Raw genomic sequence first — 26,512 nt, 5'->3', positions numbered from 1 at the left:
ATCAATGGTGTCTATCAAAAAAGTTACCATGCTTAATGTGTGTGACAGCATGTCAGACCAGTTTTCTGACTTACTGTGGCCTACAGGATAACATCCTCACCTACCAGATCTCCCCCCTTCCATCTGCTATGATCTCTATGGGATCAGAATATACAGTAGTTATACACCTTCCCACCAGCATGTTCTGTATACTGCTGCTGCTATGGGATCAGTATATATAGTAGTTAAACCCCTCCAGCTCTATCTGTATACTTCTGCTGATAGGGATGACCATTATGTTTCTAATGACTGATCAATATACTAATACTAATATGCCATTGCTGCTGGAAAAATTATTTGTTACCTACCCCTTAACCCATATATATCAGCTTGCAATATGCTTGTGACTACGATTGAGGCCTTGCCATGACGCCGATACAACTGAGATAAGGAGTAGAAAGACAAAATATCTGACAAACAGAGAACTCTGGAATTTCCCAGCAGAGAAACTTCTGCCAAGAAATTAATGGACACTAGATATGCTAATATATACGGACACAATAATCAAACAACCAATCAAAATGTAACATGCTAATTTTGATGTCATAACTAAACCTCCTTCTTTGTCCAATGTAAAAACTAAATGTACTTCCTGGTTTAAACAGAACTCTTTTTATGTATGTATACCAACATCCTGTGTGGTGTGTATTTTCTTATGTCGACGCTTAGCAATATATGGCAGCACAGGCAATCACATTTGAAAGCCTCCCCTCGGACAATCCTTAACCTGTTAAGGACTCAGGGCGTACCTGCACGCCCTGAGTCCGCTCCCGATCTATAATGCGGGGCCACAGCGGGTCGGGCCCGGCCTCCAACAACAGGCGGGACCCGTGGCTAATAGCGCGCGGCATTGATCGCGCTGCCGCGCGCTATTAACCCATTAGACGCGGTGTTCAAAGTTGAACGCTGCGTCTAAAATGAAAGTGAAACCATGCTGGTTAGCTCAGGGAGCAGTTCGGGATAGCCGCGGTGAAATCGCAGCATCCCGAACAGCTTACAGGACAGCTGGAGGGTCCCTACCTGCCTCCTTGCTGTCCGATCGCCGAATGACTGCTCAGTGCCTGAGATCCAGGCATGAGCAGTCAAGCGGCAGAATCATCGATCACTGGTTTCCTATGAGAAACCAGTGATCAATGATAAAGATCAGTGTGTGCAGTGTTATAGGTCCCTATGGGAGCTATAACACTGCAAAAAAAAAGTGAGAAAAAAAAAGTGAATAGAGATCATTTAACCCCTTCCCTATTAAAAGTTTGAATCCCCTCCCTTTTCCCATTAAAAAAAAAACTGTGTAAATAAAAATAAACATATGTGGTATCGCCGCGTGCGGAAATGTCCGAATTATAAAAATATATAATGAATTAAACCGCACGGTCAATGACGTGCGCGCAAAAAAATTCCAAAGTCCAAAATAGTGCATTTTTGGTCACTTTTTATATCATGAAAAAATGAATAAAAAGTGATAGGGGTCAGAAGAAGACAATTTTAAACGTATACATTTTTCTGCATGTAGTTATGATTTTTTCCAGAAGTACGACAAAATCAAACCTATATAAGTAGGGTATCATTTTAACCGTATGGACCTACAGAATAAAAAGAAGGTGTCATTTTTACCGAAAAATGTACTGTGCAGAAACGGAAGCCCCCAAAAGTTACAAAATGGCGTTTTTTTTTCCAATTTTGTCTCACATTGATTTTTTTTTCCGTTTCACCGTAGATTTTTGGATAAAATGACTGACGTCATTACAAAGTAGAATTGGCGATGCAAAAAATAAGCCATCATATGGATTTTTAGGTGAAAGATTGAAAGAGTTATGATTTTTTAAAGGTAAGGAGTAAAAAACGAAAATGCAAAAACTGAAAAACCCCAGGTCCTTAACCTCTTCAGGACGCAGGGCGTATGGACACGCCCTGCATTCCGAGTCCTTAAGGACGCAGTGCGTATCCATATGCCCGTGGGAATTACGGTCCCCACCTCTAGCCGGTTGGGGACCGGAGCCGGATGCCTGCTGAAATCGTTCAGCAGGCATCACGGCATATCGCCCAGGGGGGTCATTATGAATGACAATTCAACCCAGCGATCTGCGGCGGATTCCGGGTCAATCGGTTCTCCAGTGACCCGGTGACCCGGAATTACTGACTGATCGGGGCCGTCCGAACAGCCATGGCCAGCAGGGGTGAGGTGGCACTGGTGCCACCTCACGATCGCCCTGATTCGTCGGCCGATTTACCGGCCGACCAATCAGGGCTCCTGCTGCGGGTGTCACTCCCGCAACCCGCTCCGCCCCTCTTTCGGAGGACGTGATCGGGTGCGGGACGTGGACCCCGGCAGCTGGGGACCCCGATCCCTGGCGTCCCTGCTCAAATGTAACATCCCCTTGTCGCTCCTTCCCTTCTGAGCCCTCTACTGCGCCCGCCGAACACTTTACATAGACATAAGAGGTATTTCCTTACTTGAGAGAAATTGGGATACAAATACAAGTAAAAGTTTTCTCCTTTTACCCCTTGCAAAAATAAAAAAAATTGGGTCTACAAGAACATGCAAGTGTAAAAAATGAAGATTTTGAATTTTCTCCTTCACTTTGCTGCTATTCCTGTGAAACACCTAAAGGGTTAACACACTTTCTGAATGTCATTTTGAATACTTTGGGGGGTGCAGTTTTTATAATGGGGTCATTTGTGGGGTATTTCTAATGGGAAGATCCTTCAAATCCACTTCAAACCTGAACTGGTCCCTGAAAAATATCGAGTTTGAAAATTTTGTGAAAAATTGCTGCTGAACTTTGAAGCCTCTGGTGTCTTCCAAAAGTAAAAACTCATCAATATTATGATGCAAACATAAAGTAGACATATTGTATATATGAACAAAAATTTTTTTTTTCTTGAATATCCATTTTCCTTACAAGCAGAGAGCTTCAAAGTTCAAAAAATGCAAAATTTTCATTTTTTTCATAAAATTTTGGGATTTTTCACCAAGAAAGGATGCAAGTTACCATAAAATTTTACCACAATGTTAAAGTAGAATATGTCACGAAGAAACAATCTCGGATTCAGAATGATAACTAAAAGCATTCCAGAGTTATTAATGTTTAAAGTGACAGTGGTCAGATGTGCAAAAAACGGCCGAGTCCTTAAGGTGAAAAAGGGCTAAGTCCTTAAGGGGTTAAAGGGGTATTCCAGGAAAAATCTTTTTTTATATATATATCAATTGGCTCTAGAAAGTTAAACATATTTGTAAATGACTTCTATAAAAAAAAATCTTAATTCTTTCAGTACTTATGAGCTGCTGAAGTTGAGTTGTTCTTTTCTGTCTAAGTGCTGTCTGATGACACCTGTCTTGAAAACTGTCCAGAGTAGAAGAAAATCCCCATAGCAAACAGACAGAGAGCAATGTTGTCAGACAGAAAATAACAACTCAACTTCTGCAACTGATAATTATTGGAAGGATTAAGATTTTTTAATAGAAGTAATTTACAAATCTGTTTAACTTTCTGGAGCCAGTTGATAATAAAAAGATTTTTTTTCCTGGAATATCCATTTAACAGTGCTATCTCTATGGGATTAGTGTACAGCAACAGAAGAATACAGCAGCACACTGCCAGCACAAGGATATAGGTGAAACATGAACATGCAGATAAAACATGGAGAGCTATACAGCTTTGGTGTAATAGATGCAAATGTGAAACTATGAAATAGTGAGGCACTTAGCTCCCATATTTGTCTCCGCCGGCGGTCAAATAGCTTTGACCGTCCCACCGCGATAAGGTGGCCTCATTGGGACGGACCCTACACTGTGTATATGCCTCTGTGTGAACAGTTCAGTAAGCATGGCAGGATCTGGAACATCCAAGACACCTTATATACACACCTGATAGAGGTGGGTGGGGTGCAAGGCCAACATGGAGGTAGCCACTCCCCCGTATGTGCAATACAGACAAAGAATAAGTCAGCCATGGGATTAGTGTATATAGTAGTTATACAGTTCTCCTTCAGCTCTATCTGTGTACTGCTGCTGTCTCTATGGGATCAGTATATAAAGTAGTTACACGCATCAAAACTGCACATAATGGGGGAAATTTATCAAACTGTTTAGACTTTTTTTTAGATCCAAATTTGTCACATGAAATGTCACAGCAGGCTGATCCTGAAACTTTTTTGGGACTTTTTGTTTAAAGGGGTATTCCAGGCAAAAACTTTTTTTTATATATCAACCGGAAAGTTAAACAGATTTGTAAATTACTTCTATTAAAAAATCTTAATCCTTCCAATAGTTATTAGCTTCTGAAGTTGAGTTGCTGTTTTCTGTCTAACTGCTCTCTGGTGACTCACGTCCCGGGAGCTGTGCAGTTCCTATGGGGATATTCTCCCATCATGCACAGCTCCCGGGACGTGACATCATCATTGAGCAGTTAGACAGAAAACTTCAGAAGCTAATAACTATTGCAAGGATTAAGATTTTTTAATAGAAGTAATTTACAAATCTGTTTAAAGGAGTAGTCCAGTGGTGACTCAGTGGTTAACAACTTATCCCCTATCCTAAGGATAGGGGATAAGTTGCAGATCGCGGGGGGTCCGACCCCTGGGGCCCCCTGCGATCTCCTGTACGGAGCCCCGACAGCCCGAGGGAAGGGGGCGTGTCGACCTCCGCACGAAGCGGCGGCCGACACGCCCCCTCAATACAACTCTATGGCAGAGCCAAAGCGCTGCCTTCGGCAATCTCCGGCTCTGCCATTGAGATGTATTGAGGGGGCGTGTCGGCCGCCGCTTCGTGCGGGGGTCGACACCCGCTATCTCGGCGGAGAGCCGGGGCCCCGTACAGAGAGATCGCGGGGGCCCCAGCGGTCGGACCCCCCACGATCTCAAACTTATCCCCTATCCTTAGGATAGGGGATAAGTTTTTCACCACTGGACTACCCCTTTAACTTTCCGGAGCCAGTTGATATATATAAAAAAAAAAGTGTTTGCCTGGAATACCCCTTTAAGGCTCTTCCAAACCCTGACTAAAATGTGTCCTCCTTTAGTGAACTTGGTCAGTGGTCAGTGATTTACCATGTGCGACTTTTGTGCGAACGTTGAAAGTTTGTCGCAGAGCCCATTTTTTAAACGATATCTCCGGCTTACTCCTACCAGCTCTATAAAGTCATCTAAACTGGCAGCATGACTTGCCGTGCGACAAATTCCTCAAGTGCTGTCCGCCACACACGCACGCCAAACTCGCCACAACTTTTTTGAACTACAACAGAGCGGACAGTAGGATACTCGTAATAAATTCCCTCCTCTGAGTAAATCTAACATGGAGCCTAACCCATGCCTGCCACATCAGCTAAAACAAGTAAGCATTAGGCAACACAAGAACCTCTACATTATTCTCTAAAAATAGTCTATGCTGCACTATAAAGCAAACAAATTCAAATTAAATCTTGGAGTACCGTATTTTCCGCCCTATAGGACGCTCCGGCATATAAGACGCACCCAATTTTAAATGAGGAAAATCTAGAATACAATGTAAAGTATAGGACAGTGATCTTCAACCTGCGGACCTTCAGATGTTGCAAAACTACAACTCCCAGGATGCCCGGACAGCCGTTGGCTGTCCGGGCATGCTGGGAGTTGTAGTTTTGCAACATCTGGAGGTCCGCAGGTTGAAGACCACTGATATAGGAGGTTATACTCACGTGTCCCCGCCACTCCGGACCCGTCACCGCTGCCCTGGATGTCGCCTTCCATCACTGTCGCCGCGTCCCCGGGGTGTCCCTGTTGCTCCGGAACGTCTCTGCTGCCCGGTATCCTCGCTCTCCCTCGCCGCCATCACGTCGCTACGCACGCTGCCCCTATTGGATGACGGGACGGCGTGCGCAACGACGTGATGACGATGAAGGAGAGCGCCGGCCATGCAGGGGATCCCGGCACGGAGCAGTCACCGAGGAGACAGGTAAGGTCCCTCCCGATGCAGCCGGGTTAGGGTCCCTTTCGCCTCAGACGCGGCGGTCAGCTTTGATCGCCACGTCTGAAGGGTTAATACAGGGCATCACCGCGATCGGTGATGTCCTGTATTAGCCGCGGGTCCCGGCCGTTGATGGCCGCATGGACCGCGGCGATAGGTGTGTGTATTTGCCGTATAAGACGCACCAACTCCCCCCCCCCCCCCAGTTTTGGGGAAGAAAAAGTGCGTCTTATACGGCGAAAAATACTGTACTTCTTTAATGGTGGGACAGCGCCTTTAAAGGGAACCTGTTACCCGTTTTATGCTGCCCAAACTGTGGACAACATGAAACAGGTGTAGGGACGGTGTTACCGGGACACTATGATTCACTCCAAAACACTTGGGCTTTTTTAGGGAAATCGTAATTTCAAAAAGCCACCAGGTCCTGGATAAGTAGTCACGGGAGGTGGTCCTTGCGGCTGCTCTCCACCCCGCCAGCCTGCGTGCCAGGAACCGCCCATTTGACTAGTTACCCGCGTCCCAACAGCTCTTCTTAAGCTATTACTTCTCTGAAACACCTAAGCATTTTAGATAACATCATAGTGATCCGGGACCCTGCTCCATGCACCTGTTCCTGCTGCCTGCGGCTCGGGCAGCATAATACAGGTGACAGGTTCTCTTTAAAGGGTAACTCCGATAACACTCCGGTGGCAGGATATCTGTTAAAATCTCCCGGAAACTTTGTAGCCCAAGACTACAGCGATCAGAATCCCATTCTGAAGTCACATAGACTTTCATGGGACTTTTGTATTTGTATTGCTCTAGTCTCGACCTACAAAGTTTCCAGGAGATTTAAAGGAGTACTCCGGTGGAGACCTATTAAAATCAAGTGTCAGAAACAGATTTGTAAATTACTTCTATTCAAAAATCCTTCCAGTACATATCAGCTGCTGTATGCTCCACAGGAAGTGCCTTTTTCTTTTCTTTATTTCCTTTCTGTCTGACCACAGTGCTCTCTGCTGACGCCTCTGTCCATGTCAGGAACTGTCCAGTTCAATGAACCCCCTCAATGCAAGTTTACGGGAGGGGGCGTGACTTGCATTGAGGGGGCGTGGCTGTGACGTCACGAGCCTCCGCCCTGCATCGCCAGTCATCTGGCACGCAGCGAAGTTCGCTCCGTGCAGCGGATGGATAGGGTATAAGATGTCTAGGGGAGGAGTACCCCTTTAAGCTTTATTACCTACATACTAAAAAAGGAGCCTTGGAACAGTATTTTGACGTAATATTGCAAAAATCGCAGAAACCCCAAAAAATGTTAATGTAAATACAGGCATGTAAACACGCCGTAATCTTTCCTCGTCGCCTAAACTGTCTTTTAATGTACCTGCTGTTCACATGGAGGGCAATTAAAGGGGTACTCCGGTGGAAAAAACTATTTTTTTTTCTTTTTATCAACTGGTGCCAGAAAGTTAAACAGATTTGTAAATTACTTCTATTAAAAAATATTAATCCTTCCAGTACTTATTAGCTGCTGAATACTACAGAGGAAATTCTTTTCTTGTTGGAACACAGAGCTCTCTGCTGACATCATGACCACAGTGCTCTCTGCTGACATCTCTGTCCCTTTTAAGAACTGTCCAGAGTAGGAGAAAATCCCCATAGCAAACATATCCTGCTCTGGACAGTTCCTAAAATGGACAGAGGTGTCAGCAGAGAGCACTGTGCTCGTGATGTCAGCAGACAGCTCTGTGTTCCAAAAAGAAAATAATTTCCTTTGTAGCATTCAGCAGCTAATAAGTACTGGAAGGATTAAGATTTTTTAATAGAAGTAATTTACAAATCTGTTTAACTTTCTGGCACCAGTTCATTTAAAAAAAAAAAAAAAAAAAAGTTTTACACTGGAGTACCCCTTTAAACAAACCACTGTTGGTGGGGGGAAGGGGTTATATACCTGTACGTTTTCACTGGTCGTGAGTCTTCATTTATACGATATCTACGTCAAGCGACAAGCGTGACGGCGAGGTGCTAAATCCGGTACGAGACGGGAGTATTGCTAGATTGGCGCCAGTGTGATGGAAAATAGGTGGAAGGAGCTGAGAGGGGGGTAAATGGAAAAGTGTGTAGGTGTGAGAGAGAATGGAACAGTGAGTGGGACGGAGCTGCGGGAGACTGACGGGCAGGAAACACAATGCAGCAGGTGACACAGAAAATAAAGAGCACTATTGACCATAAGGGAGACCGGAGAGCTCTGTAAAGTGACACAATCTCTCACAAAGCCCCCGCCGGGTCAGTCTCAATACATACAGGATAGCATTCAGATGCTATTTATACTATAAAAGAGGGGGGGGTTCTCGGTTTGTAGGAAAGCTGGGTACTATTACAGCACCCGAACAGTTTGACGCCCAGCTTTCCTAGATGGCACGCTGACTACCTATGTCAGTGTTTCCCAAACAGGGTGCCTCCTTTTTATGCAAAACTACAACTCCCAGCATGCCCGGACAGCCTTCGGCTGTCCGGGCATGCTGGGAGTTGTAGTTTTGCAAAAGCTGCTGTTCTCTAGCATCTTACATCTTAGTTTTACAACAGCTGGAGGCACCCTGCATTGCAACTAGAGATGAGCGAACTAACAGTAAATTCGATTCCTCATGAACTTCTCGGCTTGGCAGTTGATGGCTTTTCCTGCATAAATTAGTTCAGCTTTCAGGTGCTCCGGTGGGCTGGAAAAGGTGGATACATTCCTAGGAAAGAGTCTCCTAGGACTGTATCCACCTTTTCCAGCCCACCGGAGCACCTGAAAGCTGAACTAATTTACGCAGGATAAGTCATCAACTGCCGAGCCGAGAAGTTCGTGACGAATCGAATTTACTGTAAGTTCGCTCATCTCTAATTGCTTTAACTAGAGGCATTGTTACACTGTGTGACACTGTTACTTAAACGGTCACTGTCATCCCTCCATGTCATAGTCTAGGCCGTTTCTAAGATATTTGCCAAAAAGTATCCCTTTAAACAGAAAAACAGCCCTAAAATCTTGGCCACTAAGTATCTCCATTTTGCATGGGGTGGGGTTAAGTATGTGCTATGTGTAAGAGAAGGGGCTGTGTACCTCTGGGCTGTGTACCTCCAATCTGAGCCTGCCGAAGGTGATCCACAAAGGTAATTCAAGGCTTCCCTCTCATTTCTGACCACCCATATAAAGATTAGGGCAGCTGGATAAATACCAGTTTATCTACTGCTGTATGTCCACAGTGTAATATCCTCTTCTCCTCTACTGTAGCTTCTCAGTAGCAGCAGCTAGTGTAACCCATTCACTGCTGCTGCTGTTTCATGCATTTCTGCTCACACGGCACCTTTCAAACCCAGTGTATCAGTAACCCCCCCCCCCCACACACACACACACACATACACACACACACACACACACGCCATTTACTGTACTGTGTAAGTCACCCCCCAGCACACTGTTCAGGTCAGTGCACTTCCACCAGCACTATATCATGCCATAGCAGTGAGGTATGTGGTGCGCTGTGATTGGCCAGAGAAGTAAGAGAAAGGAAGTCCCTCCGTGTGTACTACTGGCAAACAGCCCAGCTCGGGTCCTGCCCTCTGACATGAGAAGGATGATAAATAGCGGTGCACCATCACAGGGGCTCAACAGCAGCAGTAAGAGCCCAAAAATCACATTGTCCCCACTCTGAAGGGTTAAAGGGGTACTCCAATGGAAAGCTTTTTTTTTTTTTTTTTTTTCAAAATCAACTGATGCCAAAAAGTTTAACAGATTTGTAAATTACTTCTATTAAAAAAATCTTAATCCTTCCAGTACCTATTAGCAGCTGTATACTACAGAGGAAATTCTTTTCTTTTTGAATTTATTTTCCGTCACGACCACAGTGCTCTCTGCTGACACCTCTGTCCATGTCAGGAACTGTCCAGAGCAGGAGAAAATCTCCATAGCAAACATGTGCTGCTCTCTTTGCTATGTTATGCAGGTCCTGCAGTAGACATAACACAGTGTATCAGTTTTATTCGGAGTGGTCTTTTAGGGTATGTTCACACTGGGTATGTTTACACCTGTAAGATGTTGGAGAGCAGCAGCTGTCGCAAAACAACAACTCCCAGCATGCCCGGACAGCCGTAGACATGCTGGGAGTTGTGGTTTTGCAACAGCTGGAGACACAATGTTTGGAAAACGCTGCAGTAATACTTTACACTGTATCTATCTCCTTTTTCCAGCCATGTCTCTCTAGCACCACCTAATGGTCATTTTGCAGAATGCTGCTTACATTCCAGGGCTGGAATTTAGCATTCTTTGTTCACGGTTCCTTCTATAGCACAGGAAAAAAAAAATTTGATCCCCTGCTGATTTTTTTATTTTATTTCTGTGCAACGTTTGAGGGTTCACATTTTTGGAGTTATTTTTTCAGCCTTTTTTATGTCTTTTGGTGCCAACATATATCCTAAAAAATGCTACCCGCAATTGTTTTTTTTCCTGCCCATCTCAGGTATCTTTGGTATTTTTACAAAAAAAATTATTTTTCATACTCAATATTTTTATGATCATAATTCATAATTGAGTTACTACCGCACGACACCCCCAATTTTTTCCCCCCAATTGTTCAATAGAAATCTTTGAGTTACATGGGGGGATGTCTATCAAGACCTGTGCTGAGGAAAAGTTGACCAGTTGTCCATAGAAACCAATCAGATTGCTTTCATTTTTCAGATGCGTTTTCAAATATGAAAGAAGCGATCTGATTGGTTGCTATGGCAACTGGTCGACTTTTCCTCTGGACAGGTTTTGATCAACTTCCCCCATGATGACTAACGATGGTGAAGACATGGGGAGAGATGAGGGGACACTAATGAACATTACACATATGGGGACAATAATGACTGCGACACAGGGAGAGAGGAGGGGAGACTAATCACTGTGACAAGGAGAGATGAGGAGACACTAATGACTGTGACACAGGGAGAGATGAGGGGACACTAATAACTGTGACACAGGGAGAGATGAGGGGACACTAATGACTGTGACACAGAGGGAGATGAGGGGGACACTAATAACTGTGACACAGGGAGAGATGAGGGGACACTAATGACTGTGACACAGAGGGAGATGAGGGGGACACTAATAACTGTGACACAGGGAGAGATGAGGGGACACTAATGACTGTGACACAGAGGGAGATGAGGGGGACACTAATAACTGTGACACAGGGAGAGATGAGAGGACACTAATGACTGTGACACAGGGAGAGATGAGCAGACACTAATGACTGTGACACGGAGAGAGGAGGGGACACTAATGACTGTGACACACGGAGAGATGAGAGGACACTAATGACTGTGACACAGGGAGAGATGAGCAGACACTAATGACTGTGACACGGAGAGAGGAGGGGACACTAATGACTGTTACACAGGGAGAGATGAGGGGACACTAATGACTGTTACACAGGGAGAGATGAGGGGACACTAATGACTGTGACACGGAAAGATGAGGGGACACCAATAACTGTGACACAAAGAGAGATGAGGGGACGCTAATGACTGTGACACAGGGAGAGGTGAGGGGAAACTAATAACTGTGACACAGGGAGAGGAGGGGACACTAATGACTGGGACATGGAGAGATGAGGGGACACTAATAACTGTGACATGGAGAGATGAGGGGACACTAATGACTGTGACACAGGGGGAGATGAGGGGACACTAATGACTGTGACATGGAGAGATGAGGGGACACTAATGACTGTGACATGGAGAGATGAGGGGACACTAATAACTGTGACATGGAGAGATGAGGGGACACTAATAACTGTGACATGGAGAGATGAGGGGAAACTAATAACTGTGACATGGAGAGATGAGGGGACACTAATGACTGTGACACAGGGAGAGATGAGATGACACTTGTGTTGTGCCTTCGGCTGTCTGGGCATGCTGGGATTGGGAAACACTGGTCTATGGAGCCCATTTTGTGCAGCGAGGACATCTGTTGCTTGTTCCAGTGATTGGTGGGGGTCTCGTGACCAAGACCCATCAAACCCTCTCATGTATCTCTGACACTTTAAAGGGGTATTCCAGGCAAAAACTTTTTTTTATATATCAACTGGCACAGGAAAGATGAAACAGATTTAACTGATTTTTAAATTACTTCTATTAAAAAATCTTAATCCTTTCAATAGTTATTAGCTTCTGAAGTTTTCTGTCTAACTGCTCAATGATGATGTCACATCCCGGGAGCTGTGCATGCTGGGAGAACATCCCCATAGGACGTGAGTCATCAGAGAGCAGTTAGACAGAAAAAAACGACTCAACTTCAGAAGCTAATAACTATTGGAAGGATTAAGATTTTTTAATCGAAGTAATTTACAAATCTGTTTAACTTTCCGGAGCCAGTTGATATATATAAAAAAAAGTTTTGGCCTTGAATACCCCTTTAAGTCTTACAGATCGTGATTCAGATTTTTACCTTTCCCTATTGATTTCAATCTGCGACAAATCCACAACCTAAACCAACTCACTGCAGATTATAAAATCCATAACGTAACGCGGATCAAATTCAGTCCGCCAAAATAATCCCACCTACTTTCCTAGTCCTGTAATATCCCAGAAAATCTCCAACCAAAATGCTTGTGTGCATTAAACCCTACGGTCGCATTCACACTACGCGGAAATCCCACTGTGCACGGTGCAGCAGAATCCTACTGGAAAGAATGGGACTCTGCTGCAATGGAATTTCTGAGCAGAATTTTTCAGCTGGTTTCCTCTTGGAAATACTATCATGTGAACATGGTCTAAGGCTGCATTCACACCAGGTTTTTGCAATACAGTTCCCGTATCAGGTTTTTGATGAAAAACGGATTCCTCAAACCTGACTAAACTGTATCAAAACCTGTGTACAAATTTCAACCTGTATACGGTTTTAAAAATGATGTCCTGGTTCCATCCGTTTTTTAAGGAAAAAAAAGTATACGTTTCTAACTTTTCACTACTTTATGAATAAAGTTTCACTTGTTTGATTGAAATTCCAAGAAAAAAAAAACTGTGCAAAGTCAAAAACCGTATGGTGAAAACTGAAGGGAACCGTACGCACATACGGCTCTGTACTAGGGATCGACCGATTATCGGTATGGCCGATATTATCGGCCGATAATCACGATTTTGGGCATTATCGGTATCGGCAATTACCTTGCCGATAAGCCGATAATGCCCCGTCCCCCGCACCGCGACCCCCCCCGACCCACCGTGCCACGCCCGCCCCCCCGCGTCGCACCCCCCATCGTAGTGCTGGGCAGTATACCGGTATGAACCGGATACCATTTTTTTTTTCTCCCACCGTATGGATTTTTGCCCATACCGCTCGGGCCCCTCCCCCACCCTCCGAGTCAATTAAAAAAAAATTAAACTTACCCGTAATGGGGGTGGTCCGGGCCATCCATCCTTCCTGTAGTGTCCGGCGGCATTCCGGGTGGAGGGTGAACCGGTCCGGGCTGTCCTTCTTCTCCGGGGGTCCTCTTCTCCACTACGGGCAGGCTCCGGCCTAGTACGCTGCATAGACGCCGCTACGCCGTGACGTCAGGTGCGTCGCTGCGCAGCGGCGTCTATGCAGCGTTACTAGGCCGGAGCCTGCCCGGAGTGGAGAAGAGGACCCCCGGAGAAGAAGAACAGCCCGGACCGGTTCACCCTCCACCCGGAATGCCGCCGGACACTACAGGAAGGATGGATGGCCCGGACCACCCTCCCCGGACGGTCCCTGCAGCAACTGGGAAGGTGAGTAGGGGTTCTGGGATGGACAGGGGTCTGTATAATATACTATACCTACAGTATGCCCTCCAGCTGTTGCAAAACTACAACTCCCAGCATGCCCCGACAGCCAACGGCTGTCCGGGCATGCTGGGAGTAGTAGTTTTGCAACAGCTGGAGGCACCCCTAGGCGCGGTGCGGCGTGGCGGGGGGAGCGTTGGCGGTGATAGGTCACAGGACCCCCGGACAGGCAGGGGGAGAGAAGTGGGCGGCGGCGGCGGCCTATGGCACCGCAAAAGCCACTGCAGTGCATTGATTTAAAGCGCCCGCTTTAAATCAATGATCTGCAGCGGTGTCGCGGGGGGATAAATAGCCGATAACTTATACCGGAATAACGGTATAAGTTATCGGCTATCGGCCCTAACCTCCACCGATTATCGGTATCGTATCGGCCCTAAAAAATCAATATCAATCGATCCCTACTCTGTACGGTTCCCATTGACTCCAATGTTTAAAAAAAAACATATACGGTTTAATACAGTTTTTCACCCGGACCAAAAACCGCGATAGGCTACGGATTTGGGTACTGGAATAAAACAGACAAAACCGTACAAGACGCAAAATAGATGCAACCGGATGCATTGTTTGTCATACGGTTTTCAATGGAGAGTCAGTGCATACGGTTTTCAATACGGTTCTATACGGTTTTCTCATTGAAAACGTATACGGGAACTGTATTGCAAAAACGTGGTATGAATGCAGCCTAAGGCTAAGTTTCTACTTGTTTTTTTGGGGGAAAAACGCCAAGAAAAACGCCAATTCTGCCGCATGGCGTTTTTTGGGCCAAAAAACACTGTGGCCAGATGTTAGCTGTAAATCAATGAGAAATCACAAAATTCTTTTTCCACTTAGCTTTTTTCAGTTTGGCGTTTTTTTTTTTTTTATCCTTTTGGCGTTTTTTCGCTCTTTTTTAGCTCCTTGGCGGTTTTGCAGCATGTTGAGCCTATAGCGTTTTTCTCCCATAGAAGTCTATGGGATGGAAAAAATGCCACTAAAAACGACAAGTGGCGTTTTTGCAGGCGGTTTTTATTCTTTTTTGCACTTTAGCGATCCAAAAAAGTGATGGTGATACCTTTTTTTTAAATAAAATTTCGTAGGGTACCATTAAAAAAATAAAATAAAAAGATACTGTAGTGATGGAAAAAATTGTATCTAACGAAATTTATCTTTTTTTTTTTTTATAACAAAATTGTTGTTATTAATTTTTAAAACAGGGATCAATTTATGTGGGCGGGTGGGGACCTAAAAATGTAGCCGACAATAATAAAAATGTAGTGTGTGTGTTTTTCACTTTTTTATTTTTTACATTTTTTTTTAGGTAGTACTACTACTCCCAGCATGGAACACACTGTTCCATGATGGGAATAGTAGTACCTGTATTGCTTGACAGATTGCCCCGGGTCTGTTGCGATCCTACTGTATAATGTATAGATGCGGCGACTGCTCTTCTATGGTCCCCTGCATTCATATTTCCCGCAGAGCTGTGATTGGTCAGATGGTTCCAGCCAATCACAGCTCTCTGCGGAAAATATGAATAGGTGTACAGTGGTCCCTCAAGTTACAATATTAATTGGTTCCAGGACGACCATTGTATGTTGAAACCATTGTATGTTGAGACCAGAACTCTATGGAAACCTGGTAATTGGTTCTGAAGCCACCAAAATGTCATCCAAAAATAGGAAAAAGTGAGGATTAAAGAATAATAAGTAGATAACTAATATAGATAAAGCAAATCCTTACATATAAAAGTAAGAAAGAGCTGCTGGGAGCTGCAAATCACTGTCTACGTCAGTGTTTCCCAAGCAGGGAGCCTCCAGCTGTTGCAAAACTACAACTCCCAGCATGCCCGGACAGCCAAAGGCTGTCCGGGCATGCTGGGAGTTGTAGTTTTGCAACAGCTGGGGGCACCCTGCTTGGGAAACACTGGTCTATGTAGAGGACAGGAGCTTCTTCAGGGTCCTGTACAGTACACACAATGTCCTAAAAAAGTAACATGGAGTCGCCCTCATCTGGTGTCCAAAGGAGCAGCTAATCCTGGCCCAAAGATTAGTACAGAACATGTAATACCTCCCTGTACTGTAGGGGGCGCTACCAGACACCATTCAGTGCATACACTTCAGTAATACAGGAGTTTTACCAGTGAATGCCCATTCTGATTGGTCGGTTCATTGACACGTTTCACAGATCTGGACTGTCTGTAGCATTGTATGTTGAGTCTGGTTTCAACTTACAATGGTCCAGAAAAGACCATTGTATGTTGAAACTATTGTATGTTGAGGCCATTGTAAGTTGAGGGAGCACTGTATATACACGGCAGTGCAGGGGACCATAGAAAAGCGGCTGCCGCATCCATACATTATACAGGAGCATCACAGCGGGAGTCAGGAGTGACATCCACTGTGATCTGTCCTTAACTGCAGGTTCTACTACTCACAACATGGAGTACACTCTGCTCCATGCTGGGAGCTGTAGTACCTGCATTAATAGACAGATCGCAGCGGGTGTCAGAAGTTACACTTGCTGCGATCTGTCTATTAATGCAGGTACTACAGCTCCCAGCATGGAGCAGAGTGTGCTCTGGGAGCTGTGATTGGCTGCAACCATCCGGCCAATCACCACTCTGGGCGTTGGGTTCCAAAAAGAAAAAAGGATGCAGTAGTGATGGAAACAAAATGTAGCGAAATTTATATTCTTTATAACGAAATTTTTAATAATTTTTAATAAAGTGTGTGTTTCACTTTTTTTCCCCCTCTATTTTATTTATTTTTTAAAATTTTTTAGGTAGTACTACTACTCCCATCATGGAACAGTCTGTTCCATGCTGGGAGTAGTAGTACTACCTAAAAAATTTTAAAAAATAAATAAAATAGAGGGGGAAAAAAAGTGAAACACACACTTTATTAAAAATTATTAAAAATTTCGTTATAAAGAATATAAATTTCGCTACATTTTGTTTCCATCACTACTGCATCCTTTTTTCTTTTTGGAACCCAACAAATTTTGGGTACCAAAAAAAAAAAAAAAGCTCAAAGGGGCCAAAAATGCTATTTCCACTCAAAGCAAAAAACGGCAGAAAAAAACTCCAAATACAGGAAAATGCTGTGGCGTTTTTTTGGGCCACAAAAAAAACAAGTAGAAACTTAGCCTTAATGGTAGTTTGTTTTTTGGGGATTTTTTCATGTAAAACTGGGTTCACATTACGATTTGACCATACGGTATCTAATTCATTTGAATGAGATCATTTTTGCCCTGTATCCAGTTTTGCGACAAGACCTGAAACTGCGGCATACCACAGGTCTGGTCACAAAACTGGATACGGGGAAACAATGAGCTCATTCAAATGAATTAGATACCGTACGGTCAAATCGTAGTGTGAACCCAGCCGTAAACAAAGGTTTTTGGGGTTTTTTCTCCCTTTGGCTGAGTTTTCCCACTAAGGAATTTCCAAGCGAGAGAAATTCTGACGCAGCAGAATCTTAGGCCGGGTTCACACTACAGAATTCCGCTGCGTGATGCTAAAATGCAGGTGAACAGGTTTTCCATTAACCCATTCACGGTAAGGAATTTTCTGGTCGAAAATTCCATCATAAAGTTGAGCTGAAAAAAATAAATTCTGCCGGAATTCGCCCTGCAGACATTGCTGTCTATCGTCTTTTCGCTGGCGAATTTAAATTCAAGTTGCGGACCCAGACAACAAAGGTTTTTGTTTGTTATTCTTGCAATTATTTTGCAAAAATTTTAAAAAAGAAAGGAGATTGCAATACATGTATGAGCCTGATCACCCCACACATCTATTACAGCATTGCCCAACCTGTAGATCTCCAGCTGTGGCAAAACTACAAGTCCCATCATGCCCGGACAGCCGAGTTGTAGTTTTGCAATAACAGAGCGCACCATTGTCCCAGCCCCGATCATACAGGACACAGGAGCTGCTGTCTGAACAATGTCCTATATACCGCACACGTGCACCCCCGCCCCACACAATCCCAGAATGCCTCAGGGAGCAATGCATGCCGGGATGCGGTGTATTCCCCCGGGCTCTCCTGTAGAGGTGGCGCCCCCCTCCGATCACATACCTGACACCCGACCCTGCATACATTGATAAACACTACACACCCTACTCTGCCCAATCAACCGGGGGAGCTGTGTGACGTCACGTCATGTGATCGGTCACACGGGTGGGTGGAGCTTGCTGTACAAGGGGACTGTGTGTGTAGAGCAGAGCTGTGTGTGTGGGAGGGGTTTTATCGAGGGTGAATGCAGGTAGCATAGTCATGGGGGGGAATGCAGGTAGTATAGCTGGGGGGGGGGGGGTGCAGGTAGCATAGCTGGGGGGGGTGCAGGTAGCATAGCTTGGGGGGTGCAGGTAGTATAGTTGGGGGGGGGGTGCAGGTAGCGTAGCTGGGGGGGTGCAGGTAGCATAGCTGGGGGGTGCAGGTAGCATAGCTTGGGGGGTGCAGGTAGCATAGCTTGGGGGGTGCAGGTAGTATAGTTGGGGGGGGTGCAGGTAGCATAGCTGGGGGGTGCAGGTAGCATAGTCATGGGGGGGAATGCAGGTAGTATAGCTGGGGGGGTGCAGGTAGTATAGTTGGGGGGGGGGGGGGTGCAGGTAGCATAGCTGGGGGGGTGCAGGTAGCATAGCTGGGGGGGGTGCAGGTAGTATAGCTGGGGGGGTGCAGGTAGCATAGCTTGGGGGGTGCAGGTAGTATAGTTGGGGGGGGGGGTGCAGGTAGCGTAGCTGGGGGGGTGCAGGTAGCATAGCTGGGGGGTGCAGGTAGCATAGCTTGGGGGGTGCAGGTAGTATAGTTGGGGGGGGTGCAGGTAGCATAGCTGGGGGGTGCAGGTAGCATAGCTGGGGGGGTACAGGTAGTATAGTTGGGGGGGGTGCAGGTAGCATAGCTGTGGGGGTGCAGGTAGCATAGCTGGGGGGTGCAGGTAGCATAGCTGGGGGGGTGCAGGTAGCATAGCTGGGGGGGTGCAGGTACTATAGTCATGGGGGGGAGGGGTGCAGGTAGTATAGTCATGGGGGGGATGCAGGTAGTATAGCTGGGGGGTGCAGGTAGTATAGCTGGGGGGGTGCAGGTAGCATAGTCATATGGGGGGAATGCAGGTAGTATAGCTGGGGGGGTGCAGATAGTATAGCTGGGGGGGGTGCAGGTAGTATAGTCATGGGGGGGAATGCAGGTAGTATAGCTGGGGAGGTGCAGGTAGTATAGTCATGGGGGGGAATGCAGGTAGTATAGCTGGGGGGTGCAGGTAGTATAGCTGGGGGGTGCAGGTAGTATAGCTGGGGGGTGCAGGTAGCATAGTCATATGGGGGGAATGCAGGTAGTATAGCTGGGGGGGTGCAGGTAGTATAGCTGGGGGGTGCAGGTAGTATAGCTTGGGGGGTGCAGGTAGTATAGTTGGGGGAAGTGCAGGTAGCATAGCTGGGGGGTGCAGGTAGAATAGCTGGGGGGGTGCAGGTAGTATAGCTGGGGGGGGTACAGGTAGTAAAGCTGGGGGGGGGGTGCAGGTAGTATAGCTGGGGGGTGCAGGTAGTATAGCTGGGGGGGGTGCAGGTATTATAGTTGGGGGTAGGTGCAGGTAGTATAGTTGGGGGGAGGTGCAGGTAGTATAGTTGGGGGGGGGTGCAGGTAGCATAGCTGGGGGGTGCAGGTTGCATAGCTGGGGGGGTGCAGGTAGCATAGCTGGGGGGGGTGCAGGTAGAATAGCTGGGGGGTGCAGGTAGTATAGCTGGGGGGGTGCAGGTAGTATAGCTTGGGGGGTGCAGGTAGTATAGTTGGGGGGAGGTGCAGGTAGTATAGTGGGGGGGGGGTGCAGGTAGCATAGCTGGGGGGTGCAGGTAGCATAGCTGGGGGGGTGCAGGTAGCATAGCTGGGGGGGTGCAGGTAGCATAGCTGGGGGGGTGCAGGTAGCATAGCTGGGGGGGTGCAGGTAGCATAGCTGGGGGGGTGCAGGTAGTATAGCTTGGGGGGTGCAGGTAGTATAGTTGAGGGGAGGTTCAGGTAGTATAGTTGGGGGGGGGTGCAGGTAGCATAGCTGGGGGTGCAGGTAGCATAGCTGGGGGGGTGCAGGTAGCATAGCTGGGGGGTGCAGGTAGCATAGCTGGGGGGGTGCAGGTAGCATAGCTGGGGGGGTGCAGGTAGTATAGCTGGGGGAGTGCAGGTAGCATAGCTGGGGGGGTGCAGGTAGTATAGCTGGGGGGGGTGCAGGTAGTATAGTCATGGGGGGAGGGGTGCAGGTAGTATAGTCATGGGGGGGATGCAGGTAGTATAGCTGGGGGGTGCAGGTAGTATAGCTGGGGGGTGCAGGTAGTATAGCTGGGGGGGTGCAGGTAGCATAGTCATATGGGGGGAATGCAGGTAGTATAGCTGGGGGGGTGCAGGTAGTATAGCTGGGGGGGTGCAGGTAGTATAGTCACGGGGGGGGAATGCAGGTAGTATAGCTGGGGGGTGCAGGTAGTATAGCTGGGGGGTGCAGGTAATATAGCTGGGGGGTGCAGGTAGCATAGTCATATGGGGGGAATGCAGGTAGTATAGCTGGGGGAGGCAGGTAGTATAGCTGGGGGGTGCAGGTAGTATAGCTTGGGGGGTGCAGGTAGTATAGTTGGGGGGAGGTGCAGGTAGTATAGTTGGGGGGGTGCAGGTAGCATAGCTGGGGGGGTGCAGGTAGCATAGCTGGGGGGGGGGGTGCAGGTAGTATAGCTGGGGGGGTGATGCAGATAGTATAGCTGGGGGGTGCAGGTAGTATAGCTTGGGGGGTGCAGGTAGTATAGTTGGGGGGAGGTGCAGATAGTATAGTTGGGGGGGGGGTGCAGGTAGCATAGCTGGGGGGGTGCAGGTAGCATAGCTGGGGGGTGCAGGTAGCATAGCTGGGGGGTGCAGGTAGTATAGTTGGGGGGAGGTGCAGGTAGTATAGTTGGGGGGGTGCATGTAGCATAGCTGGGGGGGTGCAGGTAGCATAGCTGGGGGGGTGCAGGTAGCATAGCTGGGGGGGTGCAGGTAGCATATCTGGGTTGGGTGCAGGTAGCATAGCTGGGGGGGTGCAGGTAGCATAGCTGGGGGGGTGCAGGTAGTATAGCTGGGGGGGTGCAGGTAGTATAGTCATGGGGGGGGAGGGGTGCAGGTAGTATAGTCATGGGGGGGGATGCAGGTAGTATAGCTGGGGGTGCAGGTAGTATAGCTGGAGGGGTGCAGGTAGTATAGCTGGGGGGGTGCAGGTAGTATAGCTGGGGGGGTGCAGGTAGCATAGTCATATGGGGGGAATGCAGGTAGTATAGCTGGGGGGGGTGCAGGTAGTATAGTCACGGGGGGGGAATGCAGGTAGTATAGCTGGGGGGTGCAGGTAGTATAGCTGGGGGGTGCAGGTAATATAGCTGGGGGGTGCAGGTAGCATAGTCATATGGGGGGAATGCAGGTAGTATAGCTGGGGGAGGCAGGTAGTATAGCTGGGGGGTGCAGGTAGTATAGCTTGGGGGGTGCAGGTAGTATAGTTGGGGGGAGGTGCAGGTAGTATAGTTGGGGGGGTGCAGGTAGCATAGCTGGGGGGGTGCAGGTAGCATAGCTGGGGGGGGGGGGTGCAGGTAGTATAGCTGGGGGGTGATGCAGATAGTATAGCTGGGGGGTGCAGGTAGTATAGCTTGGGGGGTGCAGGTAGTATAGTTGGGGGGAGGTGCAGATAGTATAGTTGGGGGGGGGTGCAGGTAGCATAGCTGGGGGGGGTGCAGGTAGCATAGCTGGGGGGTGCAGGTAGCATAGCTGGGGGGTGCAGGTAGTATAGTTGGGGGGAGGTGCAGGTAGTATAGTTGGGGGGGGTGCATGTAGCATAGCTGGGGGGGTGCAGGTAGCATAGCTGGGGGGGTGCAGGTAGCATAGCTGGGGGGGTGCAGGTAGCATATCTGGGTTGGGTGCAGGTAGCATAGCTGGGGGGGTGCAGGTAGCATAGCTGGGGGGGTGCAGGTAGCATAGCTGGGGGGGTGCAGGTAGTATAGCTGGGGGGGTGCAGGTAGTATAGTCATGGGGGGGGAGGGGTGCAGGTAGTATAGTCATGGGGGGGGATGCAGGTAGTATAGCTGGGGGTGCAGGTAGTATAGCTGGAGGGGTGCAGGTAGCATAGTCATATGGGGGGAATGCAGGTAGTATAGCTTGGGGGGTGCAGGTAGTATAGCTGGGGGGGTGCAGGTAGTATAGTCATGGGGGGGGAATGCAGGTAGTATAGCTTGGGGGGTGCAGGTAGTATAGTTGAGGGGAGGTGCAGGTAGTATAGTTGGGGGGGGGTGCAGGTAGCATAGCTGGGGGGTGCAGGTAGCATAGCTGGGGAGGTGCAGGTAGCATAGCTGGGGGGGTGCAGGTAGCATAGCTGGGGGGGTGCAGGTAGCATAGCTGGGGGGGTGCAGGTAGCATAGCTGGGGAGGTGCAGGTAGCATAGCTGGGGGGGTGCAGGTAGCATAGCTGGGGGGGTGCAGGTAGCATAGCTGGGGGGGTGCAGGTAGCATAGCTGGGGGGGTGCAGGTAGCATAGCTGGGGGGGTGCAGGTAGCATAGCTGGGGGGTTCAGGTAGCATAGCTGGGGGGTGCAGGTAGTATAGCTGTTGGGGATGCAGGTAGCATAGCTGGGGGGTGCAGGTAGTATAGTTGGGGGGAGGTGCAGGTAGTATAGTTGGGGGGGGGTGCATGTAGCATAGCTGGGGGGGTGCAGGTAGTATAGCTGGGGGGGTGCAGGTAGCATAGCTGGGGGGGGTGCAGGTAGCATAGCTGGGGGGGGTGCAGGTAGCATAGCTGGGGGGGTGCAGGTAGCATAGCTGGGGGGTTGCAGGTAGCATAGCTGGGGGGGTGCAGGTAGTATAGTCATGGGGGGGGAGGGGTGCAGGTAGTATAGTCATGGGGGGGGGATGCAGGTAGTATAGCTGGGGGTGCAGGTAGTATAGCTGGGGGGTGCAGGTAGTATAGCTGGAGGGGTGCAGGTAGCATAGTCATATGGGGGGAATGCAGGTAGTATAGCTGGGGGGGGTGCAGGTAGTATAGCTGGGGGGGTGCAGGTAGTATAGTCATGAGGGGGAATGCAGGTAGTATAGCTTGGGGGGTGCAGGTAGTATAGTTGGGGGGAGGTGCAGGTAGCATAGTTGGGGGGAGGTGCAGGTAGCATAGTTGGGGGGGGTGCAGGTAGCATAGTTGGGGGGGGTGCAGGTAGCATAGCTGGGGGGTGCAGGTAGCATAGCTGGGGAGGTGCAGGTAGCATAGCTGGGGGGGTGCAGGTAGCATAGCTGGGGGGGTGCAGGTAGCATAGCTGGGGGGGGGCAGGTAGCATAGCTGGGGGGGTGCAGGAAGCATAGCTGGGGGGTGCAGGTAGCATAGCTGGGGGGTTCAGGTAGCATAGCTGGGGGGTGCAGGTAGTATAGCTGTTGGGGATGCGGGTAGCATAGCTGGGGGGGGTGCAGGTAGCATAGCTGGGGGGATGCAGGTAGCATAGCTGGGGGGTGCAGGTAGCATAGCTGGGGGGTGCATGTAGCATAGCTGGGGGGGGGTGCAGGTAGTATAGCTGGGGGGGTGCAGGTAGCATAGCTGGGGGGGTGCAGGTAGCATAGCTGGGGGGGTGCAGGTAGCATAGTTGGGGGGTGCAGGTAGTATAGCTGGGGGTGCAGGTAGCATAGCTGGGGGGTGCAGGTAGCATAGCTGGGGGGGTGCAGGTAGCATAGCTGGGGGGGGTGCAGGTAGCATAGTCATATGGGGGGAATGCAGGTAGTATAGCTGGGGGGGTGCAGGTAGTATAGCTGGGGAGGTGCAGGTAGTATAGCTGGGGGGGTGCAGGTAGCATAGCTGGGGGAGTGCAGGTAGTATAGCTGGGGGGGTGCAGGTAGCCTAGTCATATGGGGGGAATGCAGGTAGTATAGCTGGGGGGGGGTGCAGGTAGTATAACTGGGGGGTGCAGGTAGCATAGCTGGGGGGGTGCAGGTAGCATAGCTGGGGGGGTGCAGGTAGCATAGCTGTGGGGGGGCATCTAGGTAGCATAGCTGGGGGGGATGCAGGTAGCATAGCTGTGGGGGGAGGCATCCAGGTAGCAGAGCTGTGTGGGTGGGGAACATACAAGTAGCAGGGCTGTCTGTGCAGGTAGCAGAGATCTGTAGGTGCAGGCAGTAGAGCTGTACATGTATACGGGTACAATGTAGGAGATGGAGACCCCCGTTACTTCTTATTAATCATGTGCTGCGTATTATTTGTCCCACACTCCAAAACCTGCTGGTCTGTTATTCATCTTCTATGATAATGGTCGCGGTCACCTCAGACCCCCTGAGCACACACCGACTGTGACACAAGTCCTCTGCCCCCATTGTTCTGCAGTATTAGCTCCTTCTGGTAGGGTCCTGGGATCCGGCTGAAAGGTCTCCCGATTTGCCCCCAGGTGATGTTCTTTTTGCACCTTACGACCCCCTCCTAGCACCAGAGAATAAAAGTGTTCTATGTTATGGAAGCAGAGAGATACATGAAAGGAACCATGGGGGAGATTTACCAAAACATGTGTAGAGGAAGAGTGGTGCAGTTGCCCATAGCAACCAATCAGATCGATTCTTAAATTTTTCAGAAGCCTTTTTAACCCCTTAAGGACCCAGGGTGTACAGGGACTGGACTGGGATGCCTTCTGAAATCGTTCAGCAGGAACCCTGTGCAAACCCCTGGGGGGGTCCTGAGACCCCATAACACCCCCCCATGCCGGCGATCGCCGCAAATCGCAATCAATTCAGATGAGCGATTTGCAGCAATTCCGAGCTGATCGGGTCTCTGGTGACCTGATCGTCCGAAAAATAGGGATGATCGGAGCTGTCAGAGACATCCCCCGATCATACTTAAGGATAGGAGCGATTTGGCAGGGGTGCCACCTCCTCCTATCCCCTGCGATCGGCCGGTCAGGACTGACCGGCGAATCGCAGGGCAGGTGTAGGGGGTGAAAGTTCATTTCCCCCGCTCTGCCTGCCCCTAGAAGTCCGGGCAGAGTGGGGGAAGATGGCGGTGACAGCTGCTGGGAGTTGTAGTTTTGCAACAGCTGGAGGCACCCTGGTTGGAAAGCACTGGCTTAGGGGAAGGATACATGAATATTTGAAAAGAAGGCTGTACCAAGTAAGAAGCGGGCCGGCAAGACAGTGCACCTTGGGGCTTGGGAATGCCCCCAGTGCACCAAACTAATTTACATATATACATTTTCCTCCATATCTCTGGAATAAGAGTACAGAAAATAAAAAGACCCTCGTAATCAGCATCCCCTGCACTAGAAGCATGTGCCAACAAAATGTCCTTTAATAGCAGGGTTATATGTGCCAAATTTTGCTACATATTTTCTGCAGTTGATTTTACTGCCCCTTGAGGAAAATACGCAGCGGCAAATCATATGGCACGTGTAACCATACCCTCAGTGCGTTCACACATGCGTATTTTTGCTGCCCATTGACTTCAATGAATATCTTAATCCACTGAAGCAGAAAATATGCACGTGTGAACGTACCTTTATATGGATATACCTTAATGGTTGGTGAGATTAACTTCCTGTTTGTGGCACATCAGTATATGTGAGGGGGGAAACTTCAAGATGGGTGGTGACCATGGTGGCCATTTTGAAGTCGGCCATTTTGAATCCAACTTTTGTTTTTTCAATAGTAAGAGGGTCATGTGACACATCAAACTTATTGGGAATTTCACAAGAAAAACAATGATGTGTTTGGTTTTAACGTAACTTTATTCTTTTATGAGTTATTTACAGGTTTCTGACCACTTATAAAATGTGTTCAATGTGCTGCCCATTGTGTTGGATTGTCAATGCAACCCTCTTCTCCCACTCTTCACGCACTGATAGCAACACCGCAGGAGAAATGCTGGAACAGGCTTACAGTATCCGTATACACTGCTATATACTACTATATACACCGCAGGAGAAATGCTAGCACAGGCTTCCAGTATCCGTATACACTGCTATATACTACTATATACACCGCAGGAGAAATGCTAGCACAGGCTTCCAGTATCCGTAAACACTGCTATATACTACTATATACACCGCAGGAGAAATGCTAGCACAGGCTTCCAGTATCTGTATACACTGCTATTTACTACTATATACACCGCAGGAGAAATGCTAGCACAGGCTTCCAGTATCCGTATACACTGCTATTTACTACTATATACACCACAGGAGAAATGCTAGCACAGGCTTCCAGTATCTGTATACACTGCTATTTACTACTATATACACCGCAGGAGAAATGCTAGCACAGGCTTCCAGTATCCGTATACACTGCTATTTACTACTATATACACCACAGGAGAAATGCTAGCACAGGCTTCCAGTATCCGTATACACTGCTATATACTACTATATACACCGCAGGAGAAATGCTAGCACAGGCTTCCAGTATCCGTATACACTGCTATATACTACTATATACACTGCAGGAGAAATGCTAGCACAGGCTTCCAGTATCCGTATACACTGCTATATACTACTATATACACCGCAGGAGAAATGCTAGCACAGGCTTCCAGTATCCGTATACACTGCTATATACTACTATATACACCACAGGAGAAATGCTAGCACAGGCTTCCAGTATCCGTATACACTGCTATATACTACTATATACACCGCAGGAGAAATGCTAGCACAGGCTTCCAGTATCCATATACACTGCTATATACTACTATATACACCGCAGGAGAAATGCTAGCACAGGCTTCCAGTATCCGTATACACTGCTATA

At 48.2% G+C, this 26,512-nt stretch overlaps 1 protein-coding gene across 4 annotated transcripts in view; it reads right to left on the bottom strand.

The window, feature by feature from the left end:
- Nucleotides 1-26,512, bottom strand: part of HHAT (hedgehog acyltransferase) — a 489,607-nt gene that overhangs the window by 350,713 nt on the left and 112,382 nt on the right. Inside the window, exon 1 of one of the 4 annotated variants that reach the window (XM_056568210.1) lies at nucleotides 17,845-17,863. The exons of the other annotated variants lie outside the window; for them this stretch is intronic. The gene's annotated coding sequence lies outside the window, so the exon portion shown is untranslated. Of the gene's footprint in view, nucleotides 1-17,844; nucleotides 17,864-26,512 lie in introns of those variants that run through there. 4 annotated transcript variants of the gene reach the window in all.

The sequence above is a fragment of the Hyla sarda genome, chromosome 3 (genome assembly GCF_029499605.1).
Source record: "Hyla sarda isolate aHylSar1 chromosome 3, aHylSar1.hap1, whole genome shotgun sequence".
NCBI lineage: Eukaryota > Metazoa > Chordata > Amphibia > Anura > Hylidae > Hyla > Hyla sarda.
Note: the sequence above shows the minus strand (reverse complement) of the source record. Positions and strands in the feature narration are given on the sequence as shown.